The following is a 13,107-nucleotide window of genomic DNA, read 5'->3' as shown; positions in this document are numbered from 1 at the left end:
TGTAACGGCCTGCTCACTGGTCTCTCCAAACGAGTTGTAAAACAGCTGCAGTACATCCAGAACGCTGCTGCTCGGGTCCTGACCAGAACCAGGAAGTACCATCACATTAGTCCTGTTCTCAGGTCTCTGCACTGGCTCCTGTGGCTCAGAGAATAGACTTTAAAGCAGCTCTGCTTGTGTACAAGTCTCTCCATGGCCTAGCACCAAAGTACATCTTGGATATGTTAGTGCCATATGAACCATCTCGGACTCTGAGGACCTCAGGGACCGGCCTCCTGCTGGTGCCAGAGTCAGGACAAAACATGGGGAATCTGCGTTTCAGTTTTATGCAGCTAAAATCTGGAACATTCTTCCTGAAGATGTGAGACAGGCTTCTACTCTGACAATGTTCAAATCTAAGCTAAAAACAGTTTTGTTCAGCTGCGCATATGACTGAAAGAATTTTTTCTTTGCACTCTTCTCTTTTGTTTGTGATTTTATTAGTTTAGAAAATCAGTTGGATTGATATTTTTTAATTTAGTTAATTTTATTGTATTTCTGTTTCTGTAATTTCTTTGTGATTTGAATGCATTTTTCCTGCTGTGAAGCACTTTGAATTGCCTTGTGTATGAAATGTGCTCTACAAATAAACTTGCCTTGCCTATATTTGATTAAATTCTCAGGTGCATTAAATGGTCTGGTTAAATAGCAGATTTTCTCTCTCCTTTTTATATCGCACATTTGTATATGATAAACATTAGTAGGCTATTAATGAAAGCCTACTAATGAAAGCCTACATTGTGTTTCTACAGCTAAATTATAGTTATACAAAAATAAAAACCTGAATAAAATACTCACAATAAAAATAATACTAAATTATACAATAATTTAGATCTATAGGTAGATCTTTGGGCTTTGTCGAATATAAAAGTAGCTTGTGAGCCAAAAATGTGTGGGCACCCGTGCTATAGACTATGTGAAACAGGGTAGGACAATGAAAGACAAAATGATGAAAAATCTGGAAACAGGGTTTAACCATGAGATACAGAATGGTACTCATGTGGAACAGAAGAAAAATCAACTATTGAAGCTCTAAATAAATCATTATTTGTTAATCCATCACCTCTGTCCATCAATTTTACTCTTTATGTGTGGGCCTTATGCTAGTTTTTATTTATTTTCGGTCCTGAGCCTTCTCTCAGGTGGTGTTGTTGGTTCTTTTATTTTTATATTGAATTTACAGCTAGTGACCGCTCGACTTTCCACATTTGTAAAGCCCGAAATCACAACAGTAGTTCCCTTGAAGGGCGTCAGTGAGAACAGAATAAACAATGTTCATAGGGACTTGGCAATGTCCCAGCATCCCGTGTCCTTAGACAAATGTCCCAAGATCCCCTGTCTTTAGACCCTCCTTCACAAGCACTAAGTCTGTCTACTTGATCGTTCTGATCGGGTTTCATTGATAAACACAGCTGAGTGTCATCTAAATAGCAGATAGCTGGCGGTTTTACTGTTACATTATTTTCATAATGTATTCATCGATTAAACTTTAAATTGGGGATTCTTACGCAGAGCAGTGTAGGCTGCAGTGTGTGCTGCACATTCGGCCTAATCAGGTTCATACTATGACATTATAGAGGGGAGAAGTCTCGTTTCTCCTTGACCATCAAATTGCGTAATTTTTTGTTTATTGTTTTTAATGCGCCACCCCAGGCCACGCCCTCAGATGAGCCCTGTTTCTAGACTCCTTTGAGGGTCTCCACCGCCGCTCAGTGTCTCCACCTCCATCTTGGAGAAGTTCCTCTTTTCCCGCCCTTTCTCGTCCGTCTGTGGCACCGCCTCTCGCCCTTATGAATATTCTAAATATGATAATTTGGTGTTTTGCATAGCCATATATGGTATAATAGAGCAGGCTTAAGGCAAGTTCATGAGGAATTAGCGCAGCACAGATGTAAAATGGGTTGGGATTTAGGAAGAGGGAAGTGCGTAGAGGTGTGCGGCGTAGGTACAATTTCAGAGCCAGCAAGGCCTTCTCTGCTAGCCTAAACATAATCAGAATACAATTTTAAAATATATTTATTTTCCCCACAAATATTTATTAGATTATTCCCCAGAGTAAAGGGGGCTACAGACCGCGGCGTTCGAAGCGTACAGTTTACATTCAAAGTCTATGTAAACGCGCGTCGAACACATCCTGCGTTTTCCACAGCGCGATGTCTACATTTCTGCGACGCGATTCATGTGTTTTGTACGACGCTTTGGGCGTGCTTATGAGGCGCCCGAAGCGTCCAAAGCGGCCGGAGCGACATGTTCAGCTTTGTCCAACTTTCTGCGGCAGATGCGCCGCAGCAGCCAATCAGAGATGACGCTCCAGTGACGTGCTACACACGACCCGGAAAAAGACCCAAAACAAACCCTGCAAAAAAAAAAAATTCTTAAGACGCAGCTCTTGCAAATAATGATATTGACTAAACTCTGCTCAGCTCTGAAGTATATGCGGGTCCCAGACAAGCCCTGGAGCTCATCGCCTCCGCTTTTGGACTTTGTAAAGTTAATAAACCGGAGCCATGGTCCAACATTAAACTCCATTTACACCACGAGAAAAGCAACACAGCACAACTCCTCCACTGCGCATGTGCACAGGACCACTCGGACGCACGTATGCTGTTGAGTGTATTTTACGGACGTGAGTCTGCGGCCATGAGAACCCGCGTCCGGGGCGTTTGTCTTCAAATGTACAGGCGTCTAACTTCTGCCGCGGTGTGTACTAGGCTTAAGAGTTATACTCTTCATTTCATGTCTTCCCTCTTGGTTGCACTGCTTCTGCACCAGGTTGAGATTTGGAGGGCTGGTCTTTATGTTAAATCGTTCATCCAATCATATTCAGCCATCTTGTGTTGCCAGGGTTCTACAATCTGCCCTCAGGCCTTCAGACCTCAACAGTGAGGGTGCTTGTTACTTAAAGTGAATGGAAATGAAAATGATGTGTCAACCAATCAGCTTTAGAGTTGGCTCTTGTCTGCTGGCTATTACACATGAGCCAGCTAGCAGGTGCAGCACGTGCACGTCTTTCGTTTGGATTACAAATATTGAGAGGCTGGTCTTATGGGCGGGGCTATGCAGAACATCAGAACGAGGAAACTGAATTTGATGAACAAATTAATTTACGTACTAAGCTGTTTTCTCAACCCAAAATGGCGGAAGGAGGAAAATATATTGATTTGGTCGAGGATATAAATATAACGCCTTTCTCAAGACGCTGCGAGACAGGCAATGTAATGTCTGGGCTCCGGAATGGTGATGACGCCCCGTCTCTAACCACAAGTGCGTGACAGCACCGCAACGGAGCGAGCAACAGAGCGGACAATGCCGCGCGCAGGGCAATGAAGCTGCACAAAGAAAAGGTAAAATTAAGAAAGAAAAATAGGGACATATTGAACTTAGTTGAACTGTACTGTATTGTACTCTTCCCCTGCAATTCAAGGTGACACAACGCCTGGTTAAACTCCGTTTCAAGACACACATCTTGACCTGTGATATGATTCGCAATGACACGCCCGCTTGGCCTATCTGCGCTGCAGGGAATTTGGTGAACTTAGTAGTTGACTTGTGACTATTGTGATGTACGTCCTGTGATTTCTTTCTTAATGTTTTCAATTAAATCAAAGACCACCTTTCTGGGAAAGGTCTTGGTACCAGCTTGCACCTAAAAGGATCAAAAGGACCAGGGAAATCGTCCAGAGTATAACCTGTATCAAAACACCTTTTGGGATAAGACCTGTCACCAGCCTGGCCCCAAAAGGACCAGGCCAGAGTCCAGACTAGCCTGTATCAAAGCCATCCTTTCTGGGCTACGACTGGGCAATAGCATGGCCCCAAGAGGGCAAAAAGGACCAGGCCAGAGCCCCCAGAGTCTAGCCTGTATCAAAGCCCTCCTTTCTGAGCTAAGTCTTGGCACCAGTCTGGCCCCAAAAGGGCCAAAAGGACCAGGAAAATTGCCCCAGAATCTATCCTGTTTCAAATCTCTCCTTTTTAGCCCAAGTCTTTGCACCGGCCTGGCCCCAAAAAGGCCAAAAGGAATAGGGAACAGGCCCCAAAGTTTACCCTGATTCAAAGCCCTCCTTTTAGAGCTAAGTCTTGGCACCAGCCTGGCCCCAAAAGGGCCAAAAGGTCAACCTCTGGGGCCATTTCCCTTGTCATGTTCTATAACTACTATACTATAATATAATATCTTTGCGACCAATCCTTTTTGAGGATGCTGGACACAAAAATTAAGAAAAGGAACAGGCTTTGTTCTTGCCAATGTGAAGCGTTTCTGAACTGGTCTCTGAAAGGCAACAGCAGAAGTCACACTTATTCGCAGTAAATATTCATGATTATGTTTTTGTTTTTGTGTGAAAATGTTGTTCTTTTAACACAGTGATGTTGATGCACGGTTCATTTTGTGCACCAGTAATTTATTTATATTTATTATTCATTTTTCCAATTAAGAAGGGTTCGGTGAATGCGCTTATGAAACTGGTCGGGTTCAGTACCACCAAAAAGGTTAAGAACCACTGGTCTAAATGTATAGTGTCTAGAGCCATTTCATCACAATGATGGTAATAAGAGGTGGATTAATTCAAGTGGAACTGTGTAGGACCTCACTGAAGGCCCCAGACCCAGATCCAATTTGACGCACTCTTTTACAAACGAAGCCCTAGATGACTTCAGCTGAAGCTGTGAGGGATGAGAGATTACACCAAATTGTACTAGGAGATGCCCTCCCAGACCTTAGGGGCGTTACCTTGGGTAATCAACAGTAATCAACTGATCAGGTGCACTGTCTGATCTAAAAAAAATAAAAAGCAGGCGCCAGGACTTGGTTTCTAAAGAGGCCTTTTTAATTCTGAGTGAACCAAAACTGCCTCTTCGAACGCTTCACAGTCCAGGTGGAGTCACTTTAGACCTTTCACCTGGAAGTGATAGCACCTGTGTTGAGTGCGTATTTGTGTGTATCTGTTTTTGTTTGTGTGTGTGCGCGTGTGTGTGTGCGTGTGTGTGTCTGTGTGTGTGTCTGTGTGTGTGTGTGCGCGTGTGTGTGTGTGTGCGCGCGTGTGTGTGTGCGTGTGTGCGCGCGCGTGTGTGCGCGTGTGTGTGTGTGCGTGCGTGCTTCACTGCTTCTTGTTTTCCTGCTATCTGTCTCCAGCTCCAGACCTCACGTCCTCTCCTCCATGGAGCCTCCAACAGCCTCTCTATCGTCCTCTGCTGGTCTGCTTCCTGTTCGCTCTCTCTCAGCTCTTCAATTGTGGTGTTAGTTATCTCTAACGTCTTTAACAAATCTTCTTTACTTTCCTGCTCCTTGTCCTCTTGTTCGTTCTTCAACTGTGATTTGTGTGTTCTGTGTTGTTGTTGTTGTTTTATGGCGGTTGGCATCCGAGTGTTGCATTACCGCCAGACTTTATTCCTCAGACGTTTCGTAGTTGTTGTTGTTGTTGTTGTTGTTGTTGTTTTATGGCGGTTGGCATCCGAGTGTTGCATTACCGCCAGACTTTATTCCTCAGACTTTTCATAGTTGTTGTTGTTGTTGTTGTTGTTGTTGTTGTTGTTTTATGGCGGTTGGCATCCAAGTGTTGCATTACCGCCAGACTTTATTCCTCAGACTTTGTCGTAGTCCTCAGACTCTGTCGTAGTCCTCAGACTCTGTCGTAGTCCGTAAAAGTACTCCTCCCATTGCTTTGGCGTCACAAAGCCCATGAGGTCATGATGTGTTTTTGTGACTAGAATAGTTGTTGTGTCAGAGACCAACCGGCCTTATTCCAGGGAGACTCTTCTTCACCTTCCTCGCCCTCTTTGACGTTCGGTGCTTTGGAAGTACAAAGCCCATGAGATCATGGGACGTCTTTGTTGTTTTACAAAGCCCATGAGGTCATGGGACGTCTTTGTCGTTTTATCCTTTAGAAGTCCTTCTTCCATCACTTTGGCTTTTCTAGGCCCATGAAGTCAAAGCGCGTTAGAACATCCTCTTGCTCCTCATCCTCGGCTCAGTCTCCAACACCCCCCACCTCTATAAACGTTTACCCAGCCCTGTGCTACATAAGTAAGCAACCACAGCCTGACACAAACCCTGTGACTGGATCGCCAGAACGTTCCGCAGATTGAACTCCCGCCCATTATTCCGAAACCACAAGGCCAACCCGGCCCTTTCCCTATCATAAGCCTCACAGCAAATCAGCACATGCTCGACAGTCTCTGGCACCCGACAGTGACCACACAGACCGGTCGGATGTTTGCCTATCCTACTCAGTGACCAATTGAGTCCAGTATGGCCAATCCTCATGCGGGCGAAGGCCCTTTCCTCCCACGCGTTCCTGCCCATAGACCCGCAAGGACCCACACTACCCTGTATGTGATAGAGATGCCGTCCAGTAACACAGTGGCTCCAAAATTCCTGCCAAAGGCCGACCACATGACTCTTGATAACGGGCTTGATTTCAGACTTGCCCAACTCAACCGCCACATCAATTGATGGCCGCCGAAGGGAACGTTTAGCCAGTGCATCAACCATTTCGTTACCATCCACCCCCACATGCGCAGGGACCCAAATGAAGGAAACCCTCACATCCTTCCTGGACAGGGAGAGCATCAGACAGAAGATGCCATTCAACACATCCTGTCTGCAATCCGATTTCCCAGATTTAATGCTTTGCAATGCAGAAAGGCTGTCAGAGGCCACCACAATGCCGCAACACTGCAAAGCAGATTCTGCCCATTCCAACGCCAACCGTATCGCTATAAGTTCCGACGTGAAAACAGAAAGGCGATCTGTCAACCTCTTCTTGACCGCTAGCCCCAGGTCAGGCACAAAATAAGCGGCGCCAGTACGCCCACTCTCAGGATCCCTAGACCCGTCGGTATAAATAAACACATCACCTGAGTGCTTATCGATGAGCGCTTGAACGGCAAACTGCGGTGCCCTCCCAGCGACTCCTCTAAGCTTGCCATGCAAGCTAACATCAACAGGAGCCGGGACAAACTTCCACGGAGCTATAGCAGACAAAGCCACCGACGGGCTCACACGCAGATCACCAACCCCCGCAAGCCGCGCCTTCGCATTTCCTACCTGGCTGAAAACCATACCGCCAGCCTCACTCTGCCCCCCATCAACCCTGAGAAAGTCCCTCACCGGGTGAGAGCTCGTATGACCTTGCACATTCACCCAGTAAGCCAACAGAAGTTCTAGCCTCCGGAGCCGTAACGGCAATTCCCCCAACTCAACCTGCAGCGCCGAGACAGGGGAGGTCCTAAAAGCCCTACAGCAGATGCGCAAGGCCTGGGCTTGCTCCACATCAAGCTTCTTTAAGTTAGTCTCAGCCGCAGACATGTAGGCTATACAGCCATAATCAATAGCCGCCCTCATGACGGCCCGATAAATACCCAGGAGCGACCTTCTGCTGGCCCCCCAGTCCTGGCCGGATAGACAACGAAGCAAGTTATTCACCCTTTTGCATTTACCACTGACCTCATCAATGTGCCGACGCCAACTAAGCCTCTCGTCAAAGGTGACCCCCAAGAACCTCACCTCCCTGACCTGTTCGAGCACCTGCCCATGCAGTCGAAGGGAGATGTCCCTATGCCCATTGAAGAAACAGATCACTTGAGACTTCCGTACGGACAGTTTAAACCCCCACTTCAGGGTCCACTGCTCCATCTGCTGTATTGCCCTTTGCAGTTTCGCCTCGTAAAACCGGAGATTCCTCCCTCTCACCCATAGAGCGCCATCGTCAGCATAAAGGCTCCTCCCAACAGACCCATCCACGTCGTCAAAGATGTCCTTAATCATAACATTGAACAAGATAGGGCTACACACACTCCCCTGCGGGATCCCATTCTCCACCCCATAGACCCCAGAGTAAGCAGCGCCCACTCTGGTTTGGATACGCCGGCCAGACAGAAAGCTCCGGACCCAGTTAAACAGTTTACCCTTCACACCACACTTCCGCAGCTTAATGAGGAGCCCATCCTTCCAAACCATATCGTACGCCTTCTCCACATCAAAGAGCACCGCAATAACCTTTTCTTTCTGAGCCCTGGCCAGCTGGATATCAGATTCCAAACACAACACGGAATCCATGGTGTTCCTGCCCCTACGGAAACCACTCTGGTGCGCGGGAAGCAAACCCTGACTCTCCAAGAAGTAATCCAACCGCTCGGTAACCATGCGCTCCATTGTTTTCCCGAGCTGCGACGTCAAGGCAATCGGCCTATAACTTGAAGGGTCAGACGCTGGCCTACCCGGCTTCAGAACCGGCACCACCGTAGACTGTTTCCACGCAGATGGAACACAACCTGAATCCCAAACACGGTTGAAAAGACCCAGGACTAGCCCAAGCGTGTCATCAGTCAAATGAGAGAGCATGTCATAGCACACCTCATCTTTACCCGGGGCTGTCTGTTTCGCCTTAGAAAGTGCTCTCCTTAGCTCAAACAAACTAAACGGAAGGTCAAGGTCATCTTGAGTCGAAGGCTGGTGCCCAATCAGCTCAGAATTCTGGGCCAAAGTACTCTCCCTGTAGTGCCTTTCCGCAGGTGAGAGATTGTCAGAGCTGTGCACCGACACAAAGGTGCTGGCCAACAGTTCAGCTTTGTCAACGTCGCTGACTGCTTCAACACCATTCAGTACTAGGACCGGGGTCCCATGACGGCGCTCAACCCCATGCATCCGCTTAATCATCCCCCAAACATCCCCGAGACGCGTTTCTCTCCCAATTTTGGAACAATACCGCCTCCAATAGGCACTCTTGGCCGTTCTCACAGTTTTCCGCACAACAGCGCGGGCCCTCTTGTAGTCAATGAGGGCACCCTCAGTGTGGGCAACCCTTAGCCGGCGAAACGCCGCATTTCTCGCCCTAACAGCATGACCACATGCTTCAGTCCACCACGGCACCCGATTCCTATGTCCACTACCACCACTCTTAGGAATCGTGCCTACCGCTGACTGCGTGATGAGCGAGACAATTGCACTATTGAGATCATCCACCTGAGTCAATCCTCCTTCCTGCAGAACCCTAGAACCATCATCAGCTTTCCTCAGGAAAGCCCCCCAGTTCGCCCTTGCCAACTGCCACCTCTGGATCCTCGTCCCCCTGACCACACAGCTCCCAAAGCCAATCACGGTGCGGACTAGATAGTGATCACTACCAAAAGAAAGATTACCAAGAACCTCCCAACTACAAACACCAGCTAACTCCTTGGACACAAGTGTAAGATCTATTGCACTTTCCGCACCGGTCCCCATATCATAGCGGGTCCCACCCCCATCATTCAGACAAACCAACTCCCTTTGATTGATAAAACCCTCTACCACCTGCCCATGCCTATCGGTACCACTACCGCCCCACAAAGCGCTATGCGCATTAAAATCCCCACACCACACGGCCTTTCCCCGAACATCCTTACCGATACTATGCAAGGACTCTAACGTTAACTCACCACACGGATTATAAAGGTTAACCACAGTAACAGCTTCACCACCCAGCCAGACCCTCACCGCCAGGGCCTCCGGCGCTTTACTCACACTGACAACAACGTAATTTAGGTCATCTCGGACAAACACAGCCACACCTCCGCCTCTACCCTGCTCCCTATCATTCCTAACACACACATACCCTTGTATCCCAAAACCCCACCTAGGTCGTAACCAAGTCTCCTGCACGCACATAACGTGAGGCTTGTTCAACAAGGTAGAGACAAAATGCTTAAATTCCTGGCTTTATTCCAGGAAGACTCTTCTTCATCTTCCTCTCCTTCTTTGACGTTCGGCGCTTCCACCATACAGCTTTATTCTTCAGGCTTCATTCTATAGGCTTTAATATGTCCACTGATGTCGCCGCTTGGTAGCCGTGCGTCTAGAAGACTGGGCGAGGACAGGAGACCACCCCCACCCCCATCTCGTCACTCTGATCACTCTGACTCCCCACAAGCAGACCCCCATCACTCCGACTCCCATTTAGCGCCTTTAGCCTGTTTTCTATATCTGCCCAATCAAGCTCCTTTGTTCCAAGGAATCTCCCTGCAGCTTTAGCAATGATCCTGATCCTTTCAGTTCTGCTTTGAGTCTGAGCAGCACAGTTTACAACATCCACCATAAAGAGTACAAAATCCTCTCTATCCACAACCAGGGTATTCTCATTAATTCTGGAACCTGCACACTTGGGACCTCCACTCTTGAAACCTTCACACTTCTTGGGAGCCACGCTGGCCTTTCTCATTTCGCCCTGGCTGGGAGCAGCGCTGGCTCCTCTCTCTGTATTTACTCTAAACTCGTTACTTGAAACTTTCTTGACTGCATCTGCATAGGATATACCTTGAGAGACCTTTATTTTCTGCACCTCAGCAGCTCTTTTGCTAAACCTGCATCCCCCGTAGGCAGAGCTATGTTCTTCCCCACAGTTACAGCACTTCAGTTTTGCACCCACGTCACACTTCCCATACTCATGATCTCCTGCACATTTACCACACCTTTGCCTCCCTCTACAGACCGCTGCAATATGCCCAAAGGGCTGGCACTTAAAGCAACGCAGGGGCGGCGGAACATGTGGCCTGACGCTATAGCACATGTACCCAATGAACACCTTACTAGGCAGGCACCTCCCTTCAAGTGTTACCATTACCGACAAGCTGTCACATCTTACCCCAGACCGGGTCACCTTCAACCGCCTAGCATCCACCACCGTAGCTCCAGTCAAATTCTCCTTAACTTCATCCACAGACGTCGCTGTAGGGACGCCTACGACAACTCCTCTGACCGTGTTTCTTTCAGCATCAGACACAAGAATGACCTTTCCACCCAGACGTTTAGTTCCAATCGCCTTCCGCTGCTGAGCCGCGTCCTTGCACACGACCAGCAGCGAGCCATCTCTAAGGACTCTCGCACTCTTGATCACTCCCACAGCTACAGTTAGGCTCTTTGACATATGCCACTGAATTCCACTCCTTAAAGGATGCACGATCCTGTGCAAGCCCTATGATCACCTTACAGTCTCTGCTCTCACCCCGGATATCAATAGCTTCAGCCTCATCCTGCTGCTCATTCCCAGAACCCTCGGACGAGCTAAGGGACTTTTTACATTTCCGGGCACGTGCAGCCAGAAAAGGCTGCTCCTCCACGCCGTCCAGAACGTCTTCGACCACCGATCCACTCTCCTCTGCCATCTCCCGTCTCTCCAGACCGGAGACTAGCTCTTCTTCTTCTTCTTCTTTGGTGTTTTATCGTAGTCCTCAATTGGATGCCAACCGCCATAAAACAACAACAACAACAACTTGGATACCAACCACCATAAAACGCCAAAGAAGAAGAAGAACATCCTCTGAGAATTTCCTTCACCGGATGCGTGGCTGTATGTTCTTCCAGTAAGCCAACATAAGCTTTAACCTCCGGATCCGTAGTGGCATTTCTCCCAATACAACCTGCATTGCAGAGAAAGTAGAAGTCCTAAAAGCCTTACAGCAGATACGCAAGGCTTGGGCTTGCTCTACATCAAGTTTCTTTAAGTTAGTTTCAGCTGAAGACATGTAAGCAATACAGCAATAATCAATTGTTGCTCTCATAATAGCCCAATGAATATTCATGAGCGCTCTTCTGCTAGCTCCCCAGTCCTGGCCAGATAGACAACGCAGCAGCTTATTCCCCTTTTTGCACTTGTCCCTAACCTGTCGCCAATCAAGCTTCTCGTCAAAGATGACTCCTAAGAATCTCACTTCCCTGACCTGTTCGAGTACTTGCCCGTGCAGTTTAAGGGAGACGTCCCTATTCCCATGAAAGAAACAAATCAGTTGAGATTTCTGTCTGGACAGCTTCAATCCCCGATTCAGAGTCCACTGCTCCACCTGCTGTATTGCTCTTTGTATTTTCCTCTCATAAAATTGGAGATGTCTACCTCTCACCCACAATGCACCATCTTCGGCATAAATGCTCCTTCCAACAGATTGATTTACATCTTTAAAGATGTCATTAATCATGAAACAGGAACAGGAAAGGGCTGCACACACTTCATTCGGGGATTCCATTTTCTACCTCATAAACCTCAGAGTAAACTGTGCCTACTCTGGTTTGAATTTGCAGACCAAACAAGAAACTTCTTACCCAGTTAAACAACTTTCCCTTCACCAAACTTGATAAGAAGCCCTTCCTTCTAAACCATATCGTATGCTTTCTCCACATCAAAGAATACTGCAATGACATTTTCTCTGTTAGTCTTGGCTATTTCAGATTCTAAACATATTACAGAGTCCATGGTATTACTTCTCTTGCAGCCACTACCCACTGTGGAAGCGGAAAGCAAATTCTGACTTTCCAAGAGGTAATTCAGTCGCTCGGTCTTGACGTTTTTTCGAGATCCATCATCAAAATTCTTCTTCTTCTTCTTCTTCTTCTTCTTCTTCTTCTTCTTCTTCTTCTTCTTCTTCTTCTTCTTCTTCTTCTTCTTCTTCTTCTTCTTCTTCTTCTTCTTCTTCTTCTTCTTCTTCTTCTTCTTCTTCTTCGGTGTTTTATGGCGATTTTTCTTATCTTTTATTGTGGCAGAATTTTGGTGAAATCATCAACAGTGACATCATCAACAGTGACATCATCAACAGTGATATCATCAACAGTGACATCATCAGCAGTGATATCAATTGTGCTTTGAGGTCTAAGACGTACAACTACAGTAGGTAGCAATTGGACGTCATAAAAGTCTGGCGGTAATGTAACACTTAGATACAAACCGCCATAAAACAACAACAACAAAACAACAAAAACAACAATTGGACCGGGGGCCGCCCCCGAATAAAGTCTGGCGGTAATGTAACACTTGGATACCAGCCGCCATAAAACATCAAAGAAGAAGAAGTAGGTAGTGGAAATGCACCTTATCAGTTGGCTGCCAACCACAAAGTGTAAAGTCTAAAGAAGATGGCAGTAAATGCACCTGTGCAGTTGGCTGCCAGCCGACATTAAAAGTAACAGAAGGACTCAAGCAACCAAACCACGTGTGAGCCAGACTCTGGACACACTAAGACCATGGAGAGCGGGGAAGGCACCCAAAGACCACCCTGCAACATAGCAGCAGTTTCAGTTATGCAGAACCTGTTAGCAATGTCTTACATCAC

The sequence above is a fragment of the Eucyclogobius newberryi genome, unplaced genomic scaffold (assembly GCF_026437365.1).
Source record: "Eucyclogobius newberryi isolate DKJ021-1_F unplaced genomic scaffold, fEucNew1.0.hap1 SCAF_22, whole genome shotgun sequence".
NCBI lineage: Eukaryota > Metazoa > Chordata > Actinopteri > Gobiiformes > Gobiidae > Eucyclogobius > Eucyclogobius newberryi.
Note: the sequence above shows the minus strand (reverse complement) of the source record.